A 25,972-nucleotide genomic window follows, 5' to 3' on the forward strand; every position below is an offset into this window, starting at 1 on the left:
GTATTGTAGCAGCATCCACTGAATATGTTGAGGAAGAACATGATGTGGTAAAAGGAAAGATTCTCCAGGTGGATTCTGGAGAAAAGGACAAGGGACTAAGATTTGGATGTATCTAAAAACAAGAAGACAAGCCCTCACTGGAGGTTGTGAGGCCCACCCTTGTAAAGGATAATTTGGAATTCTTCCCCATCTGAAAACGGTCCAGGACTCCTCTGTTTAGTTTTTCTGAAATGCCTCGGAAATGAACCTCCAAGCATTTCTCTCCACAGAATCCTTGCCTCATAAACACACCATACCAAGAAATCATAATTTATGTTTTTTGCCTTGGACTGAGCCCTTACGCTTTGATTGAAAAGCAATGGTAACTTCTCACATAAGCCATGCGTTAAAGGTCCCGTCTAAGACTTTACAGTGATAGATTTTCAAACCATAATTTGATACATATTGTTAAACACAAGATTTTAAGGCTGTCATCTTTTCTAAATGCTTTCAATATTAGTTAACATCTGGGTACAGCAAAAGATTTTTAACTTGGGTGGCTCAGTCCGTTAAGTGTCCCACTCTTGATTTTGGCTCAGGTCATGATCTCACAGTCGTGACATGGAGCCTGGATTGGGCTCTGTGCCGGGTGTAGCACCTGCTTGGGATTCTCTCTCTCCCTCTCTCTCTCTGCCCCTCCCCTGCTTGCAATGTTTCTTGCTCTCAAAAAACAAAAAACAAAAACAAAAACAAAAAAAAAAAAGGAAAAAGATTGTTATCTTTTCATAACTGATCACTATTCAGGTAACACAAAGTGCAGAAGGATAGTCACTTGCCTGAGCTAATTCTGCGTAGAGATCAATCTAAACAGTGGGTTTCAGCGTCAAAACTAAGGCGCGAATATGGACCAATGAAAGAATCTGTAAGAATGTAGAAGGCTTTGAAAGCCATGGTCTCATCATTTGCTTTAATCACAATGATGAGAAAAAGTGATCCTGAATCTTGTAGTCAAAGTTACAGTTTTTGACATCAACCATCTATTGTCTTTAGGAAAACAGGATCATACAATAATTGACACACAAGATAATTTCCACACAAAATTAAGAAGAAAACTGTCTCAGTAAAAATGGCATGAGTTTTCTTTTCTTTTCTCTTCTTTTCTTTTCTTTTCTCTTTTTTAATGTTTATTTATTCTTGAGAGAGAGAGGTAGAGAGAATGCAAGAGGGAGAGGGGCAGAGAGAGAGGGAGACACATAACCTGAAGTAGGCTCAAGGCTCTGAGCTGTCAGCACAGAGCAGGGCTCGAATTCACAAACTGCGAGATCATGATCTGAGCAGAAGTCAGTTGCTTAACTGACACCCAGGCACCCCTCTTTTTTTTTTTTTTTTTAAGATTATTTATTTATTTTGAGAGAGAGAGAGAGCGCACGTGAGTATAGCAGGGGAGGGGCAGAGAGAGCGAAAGACAGAATTCCAAGCAGGCCCCAGGCCATTACCATCACCGTAGAGCCTGATGTGGCGCTTAGACTCAGAAACTGTGAGATCACCACCTGAGCAGAGGTCAAGAGGAGGACGCTTAACTGACGGAGCCACCCAGGCACCCCATAAATGGCCTGAGTTTTCTGCCCATATAGGATAGAAAGTATTTGCATAATTCTTAGTCTGTAGTTAGAATTTGAGAAGAGAGCCCTCCCATTATCATTATCTTTCACCGGAATGGAGAGCGAGGAATTAACTGTCACCTGACGGTTGTGATTAGACAAAATAACAGCTACTTAAATGTGAGTTTAGCAGATTGACTGTCAATTCTATGGGACTGGGACCCATCAGGCTGGGGCTCAGGGGAAGCAAGGAAGGCAGGAAGGGAGCAAAGTTCAAGGGCCCCGGCAGGGCCCTGAGAGTGCTTGTCTCCGTGCGTTTTCACCTTCCCCTCAGTCCCAGCCCTGCAGAGAAAGATCAGTTCTATGAGTTAAGTGCACTGTACGTATTGAAGACTGATCGTCACCGATGTGAAAGGAAAACAAAGCACAGTCATGGAAATGAATTATTCTCTATTATCTTGCACTTGGGTTACATTTCTTTCTCCATCATATTAAAAAAAAAAAAAAACCTCAAGTCAAAGGAAGAAAACATTTGGAAAAAAACCCCCACAAAATAATGTTGTTTTGGGAGGGTTGATGCAGAGCCACCGGTAGAAAAATGACTTTACGACTTGACTGCTTAAACTTTCTTCCAAAGGATTAAGGTTATTTGTTTGTTTGTTTGTTTGTTTTTTTGTGAGTACTGTATTTCCCTAATGGTCACATATGATGGCCAGGGAGCACTAGTGTAGGTAGAAACCTTATGTATTTACTCTGCTTTATAAATGCTTACCATCATAGGTAATTCCTTCAAAAGTGATTTTTGGAGCAGTTCAAAATTTCTTCCTCGATGTCATACGACGTTGGGATATAAATTGATCAAGGATCGCCTCAAGGTCTTTCCGATGGTCTAGGAAGAAAAAAACAGCCAAATATGGATTATTTAATAATGAAAGGTTGAGGGAAAATCTTTGAGGAACTTCTGAAGGTGAAAACATGTCTTCTTGCAAAATGGCTGGTTTCTCAGTCACCAACTGCACCCACAGCTTTATGCAGAAGCTATATTGGCACAAATGACTTACGTCCATAAACTCTGTTTCGTCAGCACAATTGCCACACTGTCCCTGGAGCACAGAAGATGCAGGCCGAAGCAAACAGATGCTCTCAGCATTTTCCTTTCCTTTCCTTTGCTTTCTTTTTTCTTTCTTTGAGGATATGCTTACCCCCAAGGGTAAAGCATAGATAGGATTGTCTACTTGTCTCTGGAGTAGCAAAGATGTCAATTTTTTGTTTTTTTCATTTTAGCGTCAGTTCAGTTAGAATAGTTATTTCTGGGGGTATGTTCTTAAAATAAATAATAAATTGGTAACTGCAAACATTTCAGGCAACTTCCTTGAGTATCAGTTTGCCAGTTTCCTTTTCACGCAGTCTCCGAAGATTTTTCGGCTTCCCACAAAGCCACATACAACTAGCTCCAAAGCTCCATAGTTCAGCAAGCCCAAGGCAAATGACACACATCGAAACTACGTAGCAGCAAACTGTTTCAATGTCAAAGGTTCAATACAAAGGGGAGGCAATGTGCTGATGACAGCAATAATTCACATTTCCAAGGACGCTTGCCATCTCTTCTCCGCAGACAGATTTCTTCTGAGCCACCAGTAGAAGCTTCCCAGGGAGATGCGGCTTTATTCCCTCATGGCAGACAGGAGGAGGACGCTGTGAGAAGGCTGATGCCACCTGGCAGCGATGGTCGCACAGACTGCTGGAGAGGCACAGATTGGAACTCAAGCCTCATCAGAGGGCAGCTGTGACAGTGGCATATTTCACAAGGGTACTGCAGATTTCACACAAGGGGTCTTTAAAATAATTACAGAGTCTCCCTGGATTTCACTGACTTCTAATTAAGCGCGAACACCTCTTCTTTGAAAATCAAAGTGCCTCTTTTACCTCTTTTTGTATCTGAAGGCAGATAGGAACTTGCAGCCGGATTTTCACCAATCTGCAGTTGATGCTACTGTTTTCAAATGGAATAGGCTGCCGGTGACAATTGGCTTGTTCTAAAGAAACAAAAAGGAAAACAAAAACAAAAAACTGGGCACTTGGGCTCTTCACAGTAAAGGAAACCGGAAGCTACGTGATATTGCCTTTGAGGACATTTGCCTCCACAATCAACTGTCTCACATCACTTAGGATCTTAGCAGCCAATTCGAGTAAGCCTTGTGCACTGACCATGATGTTAGCAAATGAAAGGGGACTCATAATGCAAGAAGTCCGTCTTTTGAAATCCCACATGAAAAAGTGAGAACTATCTGATCTTCTCTGTTAACTTCTATACCTGTCCTGTTCCAGAGAGGCTTCCTGGATCTGGATTGATCATTATTTGAGAAAGTCTAATGGGGATGGGGCTTCAGGCCACAGAATCCCAGACGGTGCAAACACTTTAAGTATTCAGTTTCTCGTTCAGTCACCATGTAAGTATCACTAAAAGATGAACATCAAGTATGGGTGCTGAGGCTTACTGGGGGTAAGAATATCTTTATATTCTTTGTTCCAGTGACTTTGTTTTTGCCACAGCTAGATCCAGGTCTTTGGAATTTAAAGTTTATCGATTTGGAGGCCTTCTTTAAGCAAACTGATACAGAAGTATGAACGAAAAGTTAAGTCCAGGGCTTTGTGGTGGTCAAGCTTGTGCTTCGTTGACTTCATAGAAAATTCACCTGAGGGTCTTGCAGAAATGTACAAGCCCCACTTCCGACATGCAGTGCAGTGGGCTGGGCTTATGCTCATGCAGTGACAATGAGGGTAGGGTTTTGTCTGCATGAGATTCCTGAGGGTGGCAGGGAAACAATATGGCTCCTTCACCATAGAAGTAAGATCTGGAGCCAAGTGGGTCAACTTTTAGGGAAACGTAGAGTAGCCGATCAAATGAGAATAAATGATTAGGCTTTTTTTCTTAAAATTTTTTTTCAATGTTCATTTATTTTTGAGGGACAAAGAGACAGAGTGTGAACAAGGAAGGGGCAGAGAGAGAAAGACAAGCACAGAATCCGAAGCAGGCTCCAGGCTCCGAGCTGTCAGCATAGAGCACGACGCGGAGCTCGAACCAGCGAACAGTGAGATCATGACCTGAGCCAAAGTCAGATGCTTAACTGACTGAGCCACCCAGGCACCCCTACCTGACTAGACTTTTATTCCTTGCCCTACAGTCTCCACAAAATGCAGAGTTTGAAAAGGCTGTAGAGCCAAAGAAACCAACAGCTCTGAAAGGGCATTTGACTCTTTTTAAATCAGCTGTCTGCCCACATGTTTCATCCTTTTCCGGTGTACCTACCCGCCACTCCAATGTGAAAGGGCAATTCCCACTTTCAGCTACAAGGCTGTGACCTGACTTCGAAGCAGACTATTAAACTTGGGCATTACAGGTTGACAGCGTATCTATAATGGCTCTCGTGGCCACTGCAAAAGTATGCATTCTCCACACGAGGACTACAGGGCCTGGCATCACACGAGGGAGTCAATTTCCCAGTGGGTGAGGACAAGTCCGTGCAGGGCATGATATGCTCAGACACTGTCTTAGCCAATTCAGAATCATTATACCTGAAGTTTTCCAGCTCAAGTTGACTCATAGTTCAATTTAACAGTGGTAGAAATATCCCCCACAACTGGTAGATACAGAGGACACTGAACTCCATTCAGGATGGGGTCAGTATGAGGGCATCACTTATAGGAAGAAAGAGCTCTATTCACTAGCATTTAACCTGTTCTTTTGATGGCTCAGTGGAATTTGACGGGCTGATGTTTTCATTCCTTTCTTCCACATTTCCTGTCCCTTTGCTCCCTCCTAGGGGGCTCTTTTACACAAATCTCTCTGAATCTCTTGCTCTCTCTTATGAAATAAATACTCAGTGAAATATGCATGTGAGTATTCCTTTTCTTTAGTATGTTTTTCTAGAAGAATACAACCCCACGAGAGTGGTATCATTGCTCTGCAGATGATTCATTAAGTACCATATTTCATCACTTTAGAGTAGAGATGGCCAATATACATTGGCTAGACTCAAAAATAGGAACAGGGCCATATGGATGGAAGGGAAATTAAATTAACACTCCTAAGACTGTAGAAGGCTGTGAGGAGTGAGCGTTGGCTGATGTCAGAAGCTGGCCAATGCTGAGATTATCCAGCAATTTACTAACAATACTAAGCAGCCCTGGAACAGTACAAGGAACAAAGTTGTGCTTCACCAAAGCCAAGGACTGGAATTAAGACCAGCAAAGAAAAGAGCTGGACAATGTCACTCTGCTCCTGTAGGATCCCGCCTACCTCACAGAATTGTTATGAGGATTAAGTGTGATTATCTATATGACTGTTTTCTTTCTTGAGGTATAATTGACATACATTATTGGTTTCAGGTTACAATATGCATAGTGATGGATATTATGACTGCTTTTATAAACTATAAATCCTTATTTAAAATTTAGACATTGGGGCGCCTGGGTGGCGCAGTCGGTTCAGCGTCCGACTTTAGCCAGGTCACGATCTCGCGGTCCATGAGTTCGAGCCCCGCGTCGGGCTCTGGGCTGATGGCTCAGAGCCTGGAGCCTGTTTCCGATTCTGTGTCTCCCTCTCTCTCTGCCCCTCCCCCGTTCATGCTCTGTCTCTCTCTGTCCCAAAGATAAATAAACGTTGAAAAAAAAAATAAAAAAAAAAAGAAATTCTAGAATTTTATGATGAGAGTAGAATAGCCATGGCTTTTTGGAATTTTATATATATATATATATATATATATATATATATATTTTTTTTTTTTTTTTTTTTTTTTAATTAAGAAAAATTATTTTGGAGGGGAGCTATGTGAGCAGGGGAGAGGGGGAGAGGGAAAGACAGAATCCCAAGCAGCCTCTGTGCTGTCAGTGCAGAGCCCAATGTGAGGCTCGATCCCAAGACCCCCAGAATCATGACCTGAGCCAAAATCAAGAGTCGGATGCTTAACCGACTGAGCCATCCAGGCCTCTCTGGAATTGTATTTTAATCAGGGACTGAAATATGTAAATAGTAATGAATGGGTATTTTCACTCAGTTTCTCCTTTGCTGTCTTGTGTTGGGGCAGATGAGTTCTGAGAGCCTGGCTTCCCTCAGGAGTCACTCAATGGCAAAAGTCCACAAGAGTCAACTTACCATCTGACCCATGTTCTCCCTTCCGGTCACTCCCAGCTTAATGCATTGGCCTGGAGTTATATTCTTGGGGGCTGAGTTGGAGTGAACACAAAGGGGATGACGATGTACCCACTCGTTCAATGCATTTTCTTGACTTCAAAGAAGTGGGTTCACTGGGAGGACCCAACCACAAAATCTTTCTTTTCTAGCTTAGCTGTTACCACTGGGTGCTTTTAAGAATTTTTTGTTGTTGTCAGAGACTAGGATAAGCGATTACATCCTAGCAAATGAGACATGATGAAATGGAAAGTAAAGAGGTAAAAGGAAGGGGGCACCTGGGTGGCTCAGTTGAGGGTCCAACTCTTGCTTTCGGCCCAGGTCGTGATCTCACAGGCCTTGAGTTCGAGCTCCTCATTGGGCTCTGTGCTGACACTCACGGAGGGGAGTTGGGGGTGCTGGAACTCACGGAGCCTGCTTGGGATTCTCTCTCTCCCTCTCTCTAGGCCCCTCCCCAACTTGCTCTCTCAGTCTCTCTCTCAAAAATTAACTTGAAAAAAAAAAAGGTAAAGGGAAGAAGTTGGGGTGCCTGCCTGACTCAGTCGGGAGAACATGTGACTCTTCATCTTGGGGTCATGAGTTTGAGCCCCATGTTGGGTACGGAGATTACTTAAAAATAAAATCTTAAAAAAACAAAGAAAAATAAAAGAAAGAAGGTAAAGTAAATCTCCCTCTTCCACCATCAGTGTTTGTGCTGAAGAAAGGGAGAAATCTTTTTTTTTTTTTAATGTCAATTTATTTATTTTTGAGAGGGACAGAGAGAGAGCAGGGCAGGGGCAGAGACGGAGGGAGACAGAGAATCCCAAGCAGGCTCCGCACTGCCAGCACAGAGCCCGACGCTGGGCTGGAACTCACGAACCCAGAGATCATGACCTGAGCCCAAACCAAGAGTCGGGGGCTTAACTAAGTCATCTAGGCGCCCCGAGGTAGAAATCTTTTAAGGCAGGCACTCAGAGCACAGCCCCTTTTAGTAACTGACCCTTCTAGAGACTTCCAGAGACTCTCAGATTCTCTCCCATTATTATGCTTTGCTGTACTCTGTCATGCAAGCATTTCAAACCTACTTTCATAAAGTAAGATTTGATAGACCTAAAAATGACTTCTTTCTCCTCTTTCTTCCACTGTCTTTTAAGGCACCCCCATAGCACATGGAACTATTAGATTACTTCAAAGTGCTGAGTGTAGCTGGACTGGTGCAAATGTGAAGTCTCTGTAGAAATTATGGGAATATGAGACGCTATTAAGCAGAAATTGAATACTCTGTGAGTGCTTCATGTAGGGGAGTTTCCTTTTATAGTTACGAGTGCAATTCATGCATTTTAGCACCTCTGTCTTACTGGACTTTATACCTGTAGCACAGTGCCTGACACTTAATAATCGTTGGATGAATGGATGTTTCATCAATTCTAATCGAGAAGCATATTTTGCTTATACAATGTCTGGTAAAATAAAAATGATTACAAACTAAATAAGCCACCATGTAAGGAAAAGATTAGCTAAATCTTCCTTGTGGACACATCACACAAGCAATGAATATTTGAGAGTGCATTGTTGGGATGTGACTTGTTTCTTTTTTTTTCTTTTTGTTTTTAAAGAATAGAGCTTTTTAAGCTGTAACAAATAATATGGTAGAAAGAAAAGAAAGGATCTAGCCAAAGAAATGAAGCTTTAGCTTGTGAATAATTAGTGTGGGTGTTCCTGTGTGTTAGAGAGAGAGAGGGAAAGGGTGAGAAAAAATTCAACAAATGGCTGAAGGGAGAAAGAAATCAGAAAAAAGACAATGTCTCATTTACATCAAGCTGTGAGGTCAGATATTTGTTATTGGCTCCGTGGAATGAGAAAGGCAGCTCCTGTTTATTTACATTTGTGGTCCGTTTGAAAGACAGCCCAAGAGGTAAACTAAAATGAGAGCCCTCAAATGCCTTCTAAATTTCCCCTTAAATTGAATTTCTTGTTTTATCAGGGAACAATACTTGCACTGATGTTAGCCAGACAGCTAAAAGGTCAACAAGTTCCCCTGGTTGCCTTTTGTCAAGGGTTTTTGACTTGTCTGTGAATAAAGATCTCCCAGGAGGAAGGCAGACCTGAATTTCCTGTCATCTGGAAGACAGCGATGAATTTGAAAATGTTACAAAAAGCATAAGGGACTTCAGGCACACCTTCAGACCCACCGTGGATGCCAATCGCTGCACATGTAAACATGTACACAGAAATGTCTTGGATTTGTTCTGTCAACTTTTGGTTGTGAAACAAATTGTTCCATAGCAGCCCACCTTGAATACAGAATGAACCCGAGGGTTTTCTGTTGGGGGTGGTGTTACCGTCTGGCGCCTAATGTGAAGATACGGGTCTCTGCTTGCTCAGGATGCGAGAAGCCTGCTCAGTTGGGAGCCCAGGGAATTAAGGCTAGCAAAGCCCCCCGTTCATGACCGCATTGCTCTCACTTGAACCTCCTCAGATCGTCATATATTTTTCAGGGTCTGAGCTTTCTGTCTGTGGTAATAGCTAAGTCCTCATGACTGGCTTGTAGGCAAAAATAAATGAATCTCTCCGGTAAGTCTTAGTCATTTTTTGAAATAAGTGAATTTTTTATCTCCAAGATAGGCCAAATAAGATCTATTTCCCTCTAAACTTCCTCCCCCCAACCTTTTTTTTTTTGGCGTTTATTTCTTAAAAAAATTTTTTTTAATGTTTATTTATTTTTGACAGAGAGAGAGACAGAGCACGAGCAGGGGAGGGGCAGCGAGAGAGGGGCACACAGAATGCGAAGCAGGATCCAGGCTCTGAGCTGTCAGCACAGAGCCCGACTCGGGGCTTGAACCCACATAGTGAGAGATCATGACCTGAGCTGAAGTCGGATGCTTAACCAACTGAGTGACCCAGGTGCTCTACAAATCCTCCTTTTAGTTACCATATTACCCTGCCTTTAGATCACCGGTAGGCAAACTATGACCCACAGGTCGAATCCAGCCTCTGGCATGTTTTTGTATAGACCAAAGGCCAAGAATAGTTTTTATATTTTCACATATTTTTTAATTTTTAATTTTTTAAAGTTTGCTTATTTATTTTGAGAGAGAGAGCATGAGCAGAGGGGGCATAGAGAGAGAGAGAGAGAGAGAGAGAGAGAGCAGACTCAGAGCTGTCAACATGGAGCTCGACACGGGGCTCAAACTCACAGTCTGCAAGATCATGACCTGAGCCGAAGTCAGACGTTCAACCGACTGAGCCACCCAGGGGCCCAGGCATTTATTTATTTTTGAAAGAGAGAGAGAGTAAGCTGGGGAGGGGCAGAGAAGGAGATAGAAGATCTGAAACAGGCTCCTTGCTAGACGGCAGAGCCCAATGCCGGGCTTGAACTCAGGAAAGGTGAGATCATGACCTGAGCTGAAATCAAGAGTCAAACGCTTTACCCACTGAGCCACCCAGGCGCCCCCTCTCTAAACTTTTTTTTATGGAAGTTTGTTTTAGAAAAAGTAAGGGGACTTTTTTAAAAAGAGATTTTATTTTGAAGTAATCTCTACCCCCTACATGGGACTAGAACGCACAACCCTGAGATCAAGAGCTGTATGCTCCAGTGACTTAGCCAGCCAGGGACTTCCTCCTCCTCCCCTCCCCTTTTTAATACTGTGTGCAGTATTTTTTTTTTCTTCAGTTTTTTTTAGGCTAGGAATTTATTGTTGCCACCCTTGAGCCCCACTTACATGTCTGGAAGTACCACCTGGGGAAGAGAAGGCCAAGTTGTAGTGCATTTTCCTTCAGGCTATGGAGAAAGCGCATGGTTCACTTCCTGCATTATTTCTATAAAATCACAGGTGGATTAAAGAGAATTTTAATTCCTCATTTCAAATGTCACTGGTCAAAACGCATGCGTATGCACTGTTAAGAAACAAAATGCAACTGAGTGAATTTAGAGATGTGACTGGCTTTAGGAAACAATTGATGAATCACACCACATCCCATCTATCAAGGAGAGGGGAGCTCCAAGGAGTTGTACAAAATGGAAGGTTTTAACAGGAAGGAGGGCAGGGCAAGAAGATTATTAGCAAAAGAAAAGGATTGTTCCCAGCAAGGTCACCTTCCCTTGGGGTGGGTGGGGAGAGCAGGGGGGCTTATCATGCAGATGACCTCATCTTCCTTTGGGGGATGGAAAGAGCCCATGGGATAGATGACCTCACTGGTGCTTATCAGAAAATTCCTGACTTGACTTAAGACTACATTTCTGGGGGAGGTTAAAATTGCATCTAGATTAGATATTAAACTCGTTTGGAGACTTGGCCTAAGGGATGCCATTTTGGGCCCATGGTTTTCTCTCTAACAACATTCATTTGGCCAATATTTATTGAGTGACTTCATGCAGAAGAAGTTGAACCAGGTGCTATGGAGAATAAAAGCAACAACAGCAACCAAATGACGACAAGCGTAGAGGACAGTTACACACAGAGAGTGTGTAGAGAGTAGAGAGGCGGACACCGAGGCTTTTCTTTCCAGGAAAGAGCTTTATTTGTGCCGGCACGGGCTCAATGGGCTAAGACCCCAAAAGGCTGAGCCCCAAGTGCAGCGACGTGTGTGTGTGTGTGTGTGTGTGTGTGTGTGTGTGTGTGTATGTGTGTGTGTTGTCTTTTGTACAATTTTTGCTCCTTGGTCTCCCATATATGGTAATATACAGTCTGAATGGGCAGTCTATGTTACAGGGTCGCGAGGAAGGTCGTGAGGAAGGTCACGCACATGCAATAGCCAGATTGCTTTCTCTTGTCCTGAGGTTTTCACCACTTTCCTTAGGGAGGGGCTCTATCACACTAGTACAACCTGAATGTGAACCATGTGCCCGGCAATGTGCTAAGTACTTTATATAGAGTCTCTGTCAAGTCTCAGAGAAACCCTGGAAAAAGGATTTTCTAGGAAGAAATTGAAGTTCAGAGAGATTAATTCTACCTTCCATAGTTACCTGGCTAGAAAAAGATGGAGCTGTGATTTGAAACTAGGACATTCTAAAACAAAATCTTCCATGAATTAAGAAACATTCTTATCGCAAAGAAAGATTTAGCAGTTTCAAGTTCATGTGTTATCATGGGTAGTAACACGTTTTACCACGGGGTTGCCAAGAATAGTGAGTTATATACTATGTATTACCGGGTGGTGGGAAAAGTCAGTATCATAAACAGGCTTTAATTCCTCCCCTCTTCTGGATAACCAATAGATTGTCTTATTTCTTTTATTTTTATTTTTTAATTTTAAAATTAAAAAAAAAATTTAATTATCTATTTATTTTTTTATTTTTTAAAGTTGTATTTATTTTTTGCAATTTCAGTGTAAATTCTTATTGGTATTTTCAGAAGAACCAACAAAGATATTCCAACCCTCATCTCCAAAAGTAAGGACACAGAAATGGCCAAGGAATTAGAAAAATGCAGCAATGATGGAACTGCTTGACTGAATCATGAAGTCTATTATGAGGTTATCATATTTAAATATTTACGATTAATCCAGGATTAGACTAATCAACAGAACAAGCCCAGAAACTGCCCCAGAAATAAATAAAATTTTGGTGTATGAGAAATGTGATGTTGCAAATCAGCAAAGGAATTTTTAGGGAATGTGCTGAAAACATGTGCTACACTAACTGGAAAAAAATTAAGTTAAATGTTTACCTCCCACGCTAGTGAAATTAACTCCACACAGATTCCAGAAGTATCCTTTAATTTGCTTCAGTAATATTTTATAGTTTTCTGTGTGCAGTATTTTTATATCTTCTTTCAATATGTCTATTTCCAGGTATCTAGGAATTTTTGGTGTTAGTATATATGGTATCTTACAATTAAAAAAAAAATTCTAACAGCTTGTTCCTGGTCTGTGTGAATACACTTCCACTTTGTATATTGCGCTTGTATCCAGTGACCTTGTAAACCTACTTCTCAATTCGAATATTTTATCTATAGTTTTCTTATTTTTATATTTACAATTATGTTTGATTAAGGAAGTTCTCTTCTATTTCTAGCTTATCTATTTTATCATAAATAAGGGCTTTTCTGTATCTGTTGAGATGCTTCCATTATTTGTCTCTTTTATTTTATCAATATGATGAATTACACGGATTGATTTCCAAATTTTATTTCATTTTTAAATTTTTTTTAAAGATTTTATTTTTAAGTAAACTCTACACCCAACGTAGGGCTTGAACTCACAACCTTGAGATCAAGAGTTGCACACTCCACCAAATGAAATCAGGTGCCCCTGATTTTCAAATTTTAAACCAACTTTGCGTTACTGAAATAAACTTAATTTTGTTGTGTTGGATTAACCTTTTTATATATCACTGGATTCAGTTTGCTGGGCTCTTGTTTAAGATTTTTGTGTCTGTTACTAGTAAGATGGACTTACAATGATCCTTTCTTGTAATGTTCCTGTCAAGTTTTATAGAATAAAAATGAGTTAGAAAGCACTCCCTCTAGGGGCACCTGGGTGGCTCTGTCGGTTAGACGTCTGACTTTGGCTCAGGTCATGATCTCACAGTTCATGGTTCAAGCCCCACATCGGGCTGTGTGCTGACAGCTCAGACCCTGGAGCCTGCTTCGGATTCTGTGTCTTTCTCTCTGCCCTTCCCCCTGCTCATTCTCTGTATCTCTCTGTCTCTCAAAAATGAAGAATCATTAAAAAATTTAAAAGAAAAAAGAAAGTATTCCGTCTGTTTTAATTCTCTAGAAGAGTTTGTGCAAGAATGGCATTGTTTCTTTCTTAAATATTTGGTACAGTTCTCAGGCCCAAAGTTTTGCTATGAAGGTTTTAAATTACAAACCTAATTTTAAATATTTATAGGACTGTTCATATATTCTAATTCTCCTTATGTGAGTATCTATAAGTTATGCATTTCCAGGAATTTTTCCATTTCATCTAAATTTGTAATTTAGTGGCATTATATAGTTTATAGTAGCCCTTTATAATTTTTCTTAAATATAATTTTAATTTTAGAATATTTTTGGATCTACAAAAAAGTTGCAAAGATAGGACAAAGATTACCCATAATATTTCACACTCCATTTCCCCTATTACTAACATTGTATGTTATTATGGCACATTTGTCAAAACTAAGGAACCAATATTGATACATTTAATTAACTAAACTCCGTGTTTGATTTGGATTTCATCAGTTTTTCCCTGAAGTCTTTTTTTCTGTTCTAGGATCTCATCCAGGGTATCATATTACCTTTAGCTGTCATACTCCACATCCTTCGACTTTCCTTGTTTTTATGACCTCGACCATTTTGAAGAGTACTGGTCAGGTATTATGTAGAATATCCTCCAGTTTGGATTATCTAATGTTTTTCTCATGGTTAAACTGTAGTTATGTTTTTTGGAGAGAAGTGAAATATCATTCTCATCACATATCAAAGCATATGCTATCTACTTATAATTTTTAAAATATCTGCAGTATACGTAATAATGTTTCCCTTTTCATCCTTGACTCTGGTTATGCATTTCTCTCATTTTTTTGATAGTTTTGATAGGATTATTTTGAATTTCATGTCCTTTCAAAGAACTGACTTGGTTTTGATAATTCCCTCTACTGTATATTCGTTTTATGTTTTATTTATTTACTTGTCTTTATTATTTTCTTCCTTCTTCCTGCATTTGGGTTTAATTTCCTGCTCTTTTTCTAACTTCTTGAGAAGAGTCCTTAGCTATTTGATTGTTAGACTTTCCAGTTTTCTGATATTTTTGATATTCTAAATTAAAAGCATTTCTATGCAATGTGTTTGCTGCATCTATAAATTTTGATACGTAATGTTTTATTAACATTCATTTAAAAATATCATCTCATTTCCCTTGTAATTTCCTCTTTGAATTGCTAATTTAGAAGTTATTTTTCTTATTATTAAAATGTATGGGGATTCCATAGTTGGTTTTCGGTTACACATTTCTACCTTAATTCTCCTGTGTTCAGACAACATATTCTGTAAGATTGTAATACTCTGAAATTCACTGAGAGTTGTTTAATGGGCTAACATATGGTCAATATTAGTAAATGTTCCATGCACGTTTGCCAAGAGTGGAGATCTCATTACCAGCTATCTGCTCTACATGCACAGCAGACCATCTCTACTGGCCTTTTGTGGTTGTTAAAACTCTAACTTGTTCCCTGAGCCTCCAACCCTTAGGCCCCACTAGGGTCCTCTTCTGCCTGATATGCTCCCCTGGCCTCCACAGCATCTGTGAAAATCACTGTATTCCTTTATCATTTCTAGTATACTATATTCCCCTTTTTATGTAACCTTAGATGTTTACAAAGAAAACGTTTTCTGTTCGACTCTATGTACAATTCCTATGTTCTTTTAGCAAAGAAGCTTCTCTGCTACACTGTCACAAACTCCACCTTCTAGTCTATGTGAATATTGATTTAGGCTGAATTCTGAATTTGTGGGGTCAGACTAAAGTCTCACTAGACATATAAGTAGAATGAATGTCACCTCTTCTAAAATGTTTGGGTGCTCACAAATGTAAACATCAGTGTTCAAGATTTTATTTTTAAATAATCTCTACACCCAACTTGGGGCTTGAACTCACAACCCAGAGATCAAGATTCACATGCTTCACCAAATGAGCCAACCAGGTGCCCCCACATAAGCATTGAAAGGTGGACCATATGCACTAATCAGAAGGAAGGAATTTTTCTGTCAGAAGACAAAACTGACCCTTCAGGAGGTAGATAAATAAGAAATGAAGAACCACCACCTCCAATGGAAACTTGGATTGGAAGTGGAAACTTGATTCATTTCACCTCAGTGAATGTGAAGGAAAATGCAAAAGGATCCTAACGTCAACACTTCTCAATTGACAGCTGAAAGTCTGAAATGGAACAGTGTCTTTTATAAGTTAGCAAGTCATCTTCTTTCATCAATACCAGAAAAGAATCTTTCCCTAAAGGAAAAAAAAATATGTAACAAAAAAAAAAAAGCTAAAAAGGACAGGTGTTTAAACAGGTCTATATTTCAAAGTAAAAGTCTTTGTATCAGCACTGAGAACACCATGGTTACTCCTACAAGGGTTTGAAAAATACTGTGCTCTATCTGGATTATGTTAGGAATTTCTCACAGCAACCCTGAGGTTCTTACCATAATAAGATGTGAAATGGGAATGTATAATAAATACCAAGATATAACAGATGCTGCCTTCCAGAGGAGGGTCTGAGAAGGAGAGGAAGATTGAAGATCCAGAGGGGCTGTGCTGAGATTCCGAGTTTCACTTCAAAGAGGAAGCATGTAGATTGCCTCTTACCTTCACTTTTGTGAGAGGGGCTTACAGAAGCCCCCAGAGAGCTCACGATATGTCTTTAGGAGTTGGGAGGGCACGGTGGAGTGCTGTCTGACCCAAGCTTGAGGAATCTGAGGGCAAAATCCATGCCTGACTCTGTTTCAGGCAGAAACAGAGGGGAACTAGGCACATGCTCACCAATGGCAGGCAGCAAGAATGGCTGAGCTTACTTCTGGACCAGAGAGAGGCCAGGTAGAGAGAAAGCTGGACTAAAGCTCCTCTAGATCTTGTTCAAGAAGACTGCCTGAGAAAGCATTGGGGTCCCAGGGGTATTCAGGGAGTGAGATGCTGAAAAAATGGGCCTGAGGCAGAGCAGTAGCTGGAGGTATAATCACATCACATGCTCTCCAGAGGGACCTAAGAAGTTGTGAAAGTGCCCAAGAGAATAAAGGTCATATTTTAAATACATGTTAGGCACATATTCTGAGACCACAAAGCCATCTCATCATGGGACCGTCAAGAAAGAACTTTTGAGCTTCTCTTTTTAATCCTTTCTTCCAGTTCTTGAACTTTATTGGAGTCAAAGCCAATGCTTGCTAAGCTGGGGAAGAGAGGCGAAAGTATGTGTCAGAGAATGAGAAAAGGACCATGTCCTTCCCAAGTACACTAAAGGAAGTTCCCTGAAGACCAGGCTCTGTGGCTGTAGGTCGCTGCAAAGGTGTATCTCTTCACAGTGCAGACACCCACCCAAGTGTCCTGCCTCCTTACTGTCCCATGTCCATCATCTCATGCAAGAGCAGGTCGGGGGGAGGATCATACAGCTCCAGTGGAATGCAAACATCTTGCAGAATCAGAGGTCGTGGTTTTGATGTACGGCAATCACTTTGAGCCACCTATTCACTCCCATGCTACATCGGCCCTTGGCATGGGTCTCTCATTTGCCCACACCCACAGAATATCCAACTGACTAAATACTTATTGGTTACCTATCATGTATCTGACAATCAAGACCAACCAATGAATAACACAATTTCTGAACTCAAGGAGCTTACAACCCAATAGATATGGTGCAGTGTGATAAAAGCTAATGGGGCAGCTAAAAGTTGAGGGACAAGGGAGAAAATGGGTCACATTATGGGCAAAGTTCAAGGAATCCTTTCTATGCTGTGTCTTAAAGCATGAGAGGGAGTTTATGAAGCAGAGGGACTTTCAAAGAGGGCCATGCTGTGTATATGGTCGCAGAATGTGGAAGCCTCATGCCATCGGGCATTTCCACCCAGCTGGACCCCTGGGTGCCAGACCGGAAGTAGTGGAGATGAAGCTGAAAAATGTCAGGAGCAGATCACGGAACACCTTGAACCATGGTTTGAACTTCTCACAGTAAATGTTAGAAAGCTGTGCTTACAAGGTTTCAAGAAGGGTAACTTATTTGATCAGATACTAGGTTGAGGACAGTAGTTCTGGCGGCTCTATGAAGGATGGTTTGGGGGGTGGTCACTTCACACCAAAGTTGTACCCATCCTTGGTACGTGGATGTGAAATTCAGAGGGTTTATTTTTTCCTACCTTGATCTTAAAAACAACGGAAGGGCCATAGAAATTAGCTTAGCGATTCGTGATGCGCTGTTGTATTTCAAGTACAGATCCCTGTGCTACGACCATGGCTGTGCCAGCTTTTACTGTGACTTTTGGGAATCATCTGAATGCAGTTAACTATCCATGCATAGAATGCTAGATGACTGTTCCAAGACCTTCCAGGATTTTCAAACAAGATGAATGATACTAGGGATTAGAGATCCATAGGTCTTAACTTTTTGTGAGCATAGATTCATTTCAGAATCCACTGAAAATCACATTATGTGTGTGTGTGTGTGCGCATGCGCACACATACAAAATTTTTCTTATGTTTTCAGGGGTTCTAGACCCACTTAAGACTACCTATTGATCTCCTAGGGACTGTGGAGCCAAGGTACAGAATGCCCGCACTATAACCTCTTAATAAACTGCAGGTTAAAATCTTGAGTTGATCAGTCTCAAAAGGATTAAACTTCTCGCTTCACCTAGGAACTTTTAGAGTTCACGAGGGAGTCTTCCTTGCAGACCAGAGCTGAGCACGGTGGTAGGGCTTTATGTTTGGGAGGTTTTTGTCAACTACCATCAACTTTAGGAGTGTCAGTATTATCTGCTTGACTATCTTCCTGCTACTTTGGGTACACAGCCGTAGGGCTTCCAAGAAAATGCTATGAACTCTGGGCATGAATACACAAGTGAAAGCTGGTCCTCTGTGGCTAAGGCAAGAGTAGTCCTGATAGCTTACTGGTGTGCGGCTCCTGAGGGATATTTTTTTCTGTCTTCTAGCAATGCTGGCCTTGGGGACCATCTCTGTATAAGACCAGCCAATGTAGTTCTCAAACATTATTTTCTCATTTCATTATCACCCAACTTTTTTCTAGCCCCAAATACATATTATTGTACTCATAAAAGAGCAATGATGAACAGAAAAGTAGAAAAGAAAATATGTCTAATCTCACATTACTGCCTGACTGTTATCTGAGACCCATGAGCCACTGGAAACTCTACTTTAAGTGTCTTGCTGAGTTACTCTGTAACTTAAATTTAATATGTGTGTATTTTTGGCACAGCAGTTGTTTTCATAAGTATTTTTGGCACCTGAGTTTTGGCACTTCAGAATGCAATTCACAGACCTAAACGATTTTTCAAAGGCTGCTTTCCCACGTACTAGCTTTCTGTGGTTGTCAAAGAAATCCAGGCATGAGGAGCTTTTTTAAAGCAATGCAAAAGCCCAAAGACTGATACTGCATACACGTGCTTTTGAAAATATCTAGCATCAATATGGTACACACTTGTTTTGAGTACAGAGCAAACCTGCATTTCTTTAAGCATATAGGTACACATCTCGTATGTCTGCAAAGGTCAGCCAAAAGAGGAACCTTTAAAAACAATTCTGCCATTTTGGTAAATAATAATAATTACAACACCAAAAAAGAATCTTGCCAGCCTGCAATCTTATCTACTGGGGTAGCTAGATTTATTATATTAATATGTGCTGCGACTTCAAAAAATAGCGATCTTCTATAATCTGGCCAGGCTTTTTTATCATGATTTTTATCATGGTGCGACTATAGAGACATACACAATGTGGCTCTCAAAAATGCGGCTCTCCTTTAATCAGGAACCAATGTGGACTAGACCTTATCAAGACCATGAGGCTGACAGACATTATCTATTCCTTGTTTATTTGTTTACTTTTTGAGAGTGAACTGAAGTCAACTTTTCCAAAGAACAGGAAGACCCCAAGAGCTGTATTTATTTCTATACAATGAAAATTGCTTTCCTGAGACCCACTGTGTTAAGCAGTATGATCCTTGTTATTGTCCTATACCATAGCCCCGTTCTCTGTTTCCCACTTCCCTTCACCCATTTTGCCCCTCCCCCTCCCCCTCTCCTTCTGGCGACCATCGCTTTGTTCTCTGTATTTATGGGTCTATTTCTGCTTTAGAAAATCATCTTTTGCTGTCCTTGCAACAAGCATTTTTGGTATGTCATAAGTAGTGCACAGGCAAATTCAACAAGTACTATGGTAGGAAACGATGGTGCACAGTTGAGTAGGATGCAGTTCTGCTCAAAACTATCATATCCTTCTGGTATTTCTTCTAGGTTTTCTTCTTCTACAAACATTATTATTTCTAAGAAATACTTACATATATACATATACTTACACACTTACATATGGAGTATGTAAGACTTCATACTTTAAAAAGAAAATGGAGGAAGAATATAGCCTTTGAGGACAGACTGTCTGGTCACGACCCCTGACTTTTGTTAAAAGCTGTGTGACCTTGGCCAACCTCTCTTAGCCTTGGTTTCTTTATTCATAAAATAGGAGGGATAGTACTTACTTCATAGGCTCCTTGTGAATATTCATGCAATAATATACGTATAATTGTGCTTGCCACTGACTGAGTGCTCCAATAACTTTGCCTGTTACTATTACTACTATTTTCCCTGTTGGCTGCCCATGCCAACATGTCCCTTCTCTTCTGACCTGTCTTCACGTTTTCTCCTGAAAGGGGTCATCTACTCATTTCGCAAAGGACTCTTTTTTTAGGCACAATTGTGTTAGCATTCAGAACATTTCTCCCTTTAAATGACACACGATAAATGCACCAAAGAGCAGCAAGCTCTGTTGATGGGTGTCACCTCTACCTCTGTCAGAAGGACCTGAGAGCAGCATGTTTCTTCCTTTGCACAATGAGGCCAAGGGCTGAACATGGCCAGCCTGCCTGGGTGCTGGGGAGTGAAGGGCTGTATACCAACCACTGTGCACTGTTCACAGAGGGTATGGGAAGGAGAGAGGGGAGGGGAAATTCTCATCCTCAGCACTGGCCAGAACCAGAGGCTGAAGCAAGAAGGAAAAAGAAAAGGCTCTGTGGTGGTCTAGGCAAAAGGGGGTGGTCATTGGGACTGACCATTTGGATCCTGCAGCTAAGAGAATGTTCTAGTCCGGTTCCACTCCACTGCCCTCAGTGTCTAGGAATGAGCCCAAGAAACCAAACCTAGGAGACTGACCCACCTTCTTCCCTGGGAAGTACACATTCCCCAAGGGAGGAAAACTTCATCCATCAAGGAACCCAAAGGAATTCACTTGTGTTTGTTCCCAGGCAGCAAATTCAGGAGCAAAACTTATGCCAACAGCAGCTTTCTGAAGCCAGAAATTCCCTTCAAAAGAGTTTGGGCTAAGACAAATGCAAATGCAGTAATGTTGATGCTGAAACTCATTTAGACTTAAAAAAAAAAAAGTTATTTACTCAGAACAGCAAAAATCCTTACAAAAATATAACTCATATTGCATCACCTCCCCACATAAAGCACTCCAATGGCCTCTTACTCCATTGAGAGTAAAAGTTAATAATCAAACTCATGACCCTGAACTACATGGACCTACAAAAAAAAAAAAAAATGGCGCCACTCCATCCAGCCTCATCTTGCCTCATACTTCCCCCCACAGTATACTTGTGGATCCTCAAAGTACCAGCTATTTCTTGGCCTAGAGCTTTGGCACTTGATGCTTCCTGAGGTCTTTGAACGGCTGTGTCTTTTTTTCAGATTCCAGTTTCAACATTACTTACTCAGACTTATCAACTAAAGTCGTCTACCCTGCCCTCCTTTACTCTTCATTTCGTCATTTTCCTCTTAAAACCTGTCACGATCTATGACCATCTCCTCGGCCTATTATTTCTCCTCCTGCCCCTCCCTCCCCATATGCATTTTCAATTAACTTCCAGGGGAGCAAGAATTTTATTATCTTAGTCACAACTGTGTCCTGTATCTACAACCTGCTTTGCACATGGCAGGCACTCGGTGAATATCGGTAGAATAAATGATCTAGCACGTTACTGTGAGGTTACAGAAAATACTGGCCTCTTAAAATAAGGTAAAAGCATAGCAAAAGCAGAGGAGTGGAGACCATAAAACTGGGAATACTAAAGGGCAAACTTCATTTTATGTTTTTCTCCATTATTGACCCCGTATGCCTTTATTAGACCATGATGAATAGAAGCTTTGTGTACAGGCATCTTCATAGTTGCCATGTCACTAAAAAAACTCTGTTCCATGGTTCTCTTTCTCCACATACAGCATGTGTGGATGCCTTATTAATAATAGTAAGGGGCGCCTGGGTGGCTCAGTCCGTTGAGCGTCCGACTTCGGCTCAGGTCACGATCTCACGATTCGTGAGTTCGAGCCCCGCGTCGGGCTCTGGGCTGATGGCTTGAAGCCTGCTTCCGATTCTGTGTTTCTCTCTCTCTCTGCCCCTCCCCTGTTCATGCTCTGTCTCTCTCTGTCCCAAAAATAAATAAACGTTAAAAAATTTTTTTTTTTAATTTTTTTTTTCAACATTTTATTTATTTTTGGGACAGAGAGAGACAGAGCATGAACCGGGGAGGGGCAGAGAGAGAGGGAGACACAGAATCGGAAACAGGCTCCAGGCTCTGAGCCATCAGCCCAGAGCCCGACGCGGGGCTCGAACTCACGGACCGCGAGATCGTGACCTGGCTGAAGTCGGACGCTTAACCGACTGCGCCACCCAGGCGCCCAAAAATTTTTTTTTAAAATAAAAAAAAAAAAATAGTAAAACCGGTATGCAGCACTTACCAAGTGCTACGGAAAGACTTAGGGGTGGATTAACTTATGTATCTTCACAATAAGCCTAGAAGGTAGGAAATATTATTTTCCCCATTTTACAGAAGAGAAAACTGAGGCATAACAAGTTCAACTATTACCTAAGGTCTTGAGGGTAAGGGACAGGAGAGAGGAGATCTGAACCCAGGGAGTCTGGCTCCATACTCTATGCTCTTTACCCCTGCGATGTACTAATATTTGGTTCTTTGATTAGACTTGTACTTGAAGAACGCTGAGAAGTATTTATTTGCTACCCTTCAGGTACATGGTGTCTTTTTTTTTCTCATTCATTTCTGTAGGTCTACACAGGTGGGTTACGAAACCATTTCTTGATGTCTGTGGATTTGAAAGTTTATTCTCAAGGATATGTTCTTTAATTGGGAAAATTAGAACAGCATGTCCTTGACTGTATGGTCTCTCTTGATTCATGCTGACTGTCAACCCCAAATAGCAATAGTCGGTGAATTGTTCACGAAGATGGCAGGCTCGAGTAGACTCAGGTTATAAATTAAATATTTGTGTTTCTGGAACGATTTGCCACATTTTTGTGCTCCCATTTGTTTGATCTAAACGTGGAGATCTTCTAAGCAAAATGTTGATAAAGAGAGACAATGGCTAACATTAAGAAATGCTTCTCATCCTAAAAGAAGACAAAATCCCTACACAGGCAAAGAGAAAGTGAGATTTGGACCAACGTGCTGATTTCAAGCAGAACCATGCTGATAGAATAACCCTGAGTCCACATCTTGTCTCTCGTTTTTGCCATGGCAAATGGTTTCACTTAGAAAAGGGGGCTTACTTTCTTGAAGGGGCCACTCAGCAATTATTCATAGTAGATACATGTCAAATTTGACAACTTTCTCTGAAGATAAGCCACAGATCCTCTGATGACCCATCCGTAATTCTCATTGATGGAAACCCTGCTCAAGGCAGAGAGTCAGAATGCCACCCCCTTGTTGTGTGACCTCAGGCAACTTACTGACTGGTCTGGACCTTAGAATTCTCAGCTGTAAAGTAAGGCTAACTGTGGTCGCGTGAGGGTGTTGGGGGGAAGTAAGATAATGTAATCGCAAGGACAGGGCATGGTGGCGGGCACATCTGGGCTGGCACCTCTCATTACTGTCCCCGAGTTCATGCTTCCCCTTCTGTGCATCCACAAAGAAGCACACACATCCGGGCCCATGAGTGTTGGCATCTGCTCCTTCATGGTTATGCAATGACATTAAGTCTCACAATCAAGAACATGGCATTGCAGAGCCAGCCTCGAGAAATTTCACCAGAGCCCTGATTTTGAAGAAAAGTGTAAAAATGCCCATTTCCCCATGGGTTACAAAATAATAAGGTTTTTCCCCCTTTTATCTCAGCGTATCACGGCATTAAAACGCTTCCATAGAAAAGGTCATCTTGCTCCAATCAAAACATTTCTTTGCTGTTCTGTTCCCAGAGGTGCACAAGGGAACAACAATCAATAAGAGAAGCTTGTGGAACATTTTGACTTACCTTTGAGGAATCGCCATTAGGTCAACGTATTTTGCTGTTGTTTTATAAGTAATAATTCCTCTCATAATGGCATTTCCTAATCACTGGGTGAAAATGACTGCCGTTGCCATCGTAGGGTTCCATCAGGAAATTGTAAGATGTTTTTCAGAACTCTGACCTTAACATTTTCTTTCCATTTTGGCATTTCTTTGGATAATGTGATGAAAACAATTCCCAAATTTCAGACTAAAGGAATAAAACATTTTCTGCTATGAGATCAGCTGCAGAATAATTAAGAAGGGCTAACCCGTATTTCTCTTTCCCTGTTTTTAACTTTTAAATGTTTATATCTTTCAACTATACATATGAGGAATGAAGATACACTCATTAGTACAATCCCTCATGATTTTGAGTAGCACCTTTTTTCAGGGTTAAAAATTGTGAAACATAAAACCTCTACATTCTTCCTGTCTCACTGAGACAAATGAAGATAGGTTATAGTACCCTATTCTGAAGTAGAATAAAATAGCAAAGATCTTTCTTTCTTTTTCTCTTTCTCTCTTTCTCTTTCTTTCTTAAATATTTACTTATTTTTGACAGAGAGCATGCGCGGGGAAGGGGCAGAGAGAGGGAGACACAGAATCCGAAGCGGGCTCCAGGCTCTGAGCTGTCAGCACAGAGCCCCACATGAGGCTCAAACCCACAAATTACAAGATCATGACCTGAGCCACAGTTGGATGTTTAAGCAACTGAGCCACCCAGGTGCCCCAGCAAGGATTTTTCAAAAAGCACGCTACTCTGGAGATTCATCAGCATGTAAATCGTAGGACCGTTACTAGGATTTCTTTCTTGGTCTCTGAGTCTGCATGCAAAGCTCTGTGAAATCCCTTGGGAGGAAGAAGGTCATGCTGCTGAGATCCCAAATGGGAATATGTACAATTGCATTTGGTATTTTAAGCATGACAATTTTAGAGAGTTCCTGGAAGCTTTATCAAGTAAATGTGACTCTTAGAAGTTCATTTATGAGCCATGATAGATGTGAATAAGGCCTATAAATAACATTGGCAAATTTAAGGCAAGACTTCCAGATAAACTCTGAAAAAGGGCTCACCCATCTTTCCATTGTCAGGAGCTCAGAAATTATCTATCAGGATGAGGTCTACGTATTTGCCGTTTAGTCTGAAGTCCAGTGACCATTTGTTTTAGGTAAGATTTTTTTTATGGGATTTTTTTTTACATGTGATGATTCATACATACAGAAGGATATATGTAATCCATCAGGTATAGTAATAAAATGACCACTAGTATATCTACTACTCAATTTAGGACCACAAAAGTTGCTAAGACACAGTTGTTACTACTTAGGTACCCTTTCCTGCACTGATGCCAGTTCCTGAAGGTAAATACTTCCTCAGATTTAATTTTTGCATGATTTCGAACTTTATAAAAATAGCATCACTATATTTATACATACGTACATATATATAATATATATACTATATATATGTGTGATTTGTTTTTTCATACCTCACTACCCTTTTTAATGTTTATTTATTTTTGAGAGAGAGAGAGAGCGAGCGCGCATGCATGCACACACACAAGTGGGGGAGGGGCAGAGAGCAAGGGAGCCACAGAATCGGAAGCAGGCTCCAGGCTCTGAGCTGTCAGCACAGAGTCTGACACGGGGCTCGAACCCATCAACTGTGAGATCATGACCTGAGCCGAAGTTGGACACTCAACCGACTGAGCCACCTAGGCGCCCCTAAAATTTTTTTTTTTAATGTTTATTTACTTTTGAGAGAGAGACAGAGTGCAAGGGAGGAAGGTCAGTGAGAGAGGGAGACACAGAATCAGAAGCAGGCGCCAGGCTCTGAGCTGTCAGCACAGAGTCCGACACGGGGCTCGGACCCACCAATTGTGAGATCATGACCTGAGCTGGAGTTGGACGCTTACTGACTGATCCACCCAGGCGTCTCACACCTCAGTACATTTTTAATATTGCGATTGCATGAAGATATGATTTATTCAGTTTCACTGCTTTGTAATCTATGGTGGGAAAATAGTACAATTTAATTTATTCCTTCTCCTGTTAGTAGACACTTGGGGCATTTTGTTTTTACAAACAGGGCTAAGATGTATAGTTCTTTGGGTGCACATAGGCAACAATGTCTCTATGGTATATACAAGGGAGTGGAATTGGATATATACGTGAGCTGCAGGGTTTGAATCGATATGAAATTAATGCCAAGTTATTTTACAAGACATTTTACTAATAT

This window comes from Puma concolor, chromosome A1, assembly GCF_028749965.1.
Source record: "Puma concolor isolate L17-30 chromosome A1, mPumCon1.1.hap2, whole genome shotgun sequence".
NCBI lineage: Eukaryota > Metazoa > Chordata > Mammalia > Carnivora > Felidae > Puma > Puma concolor.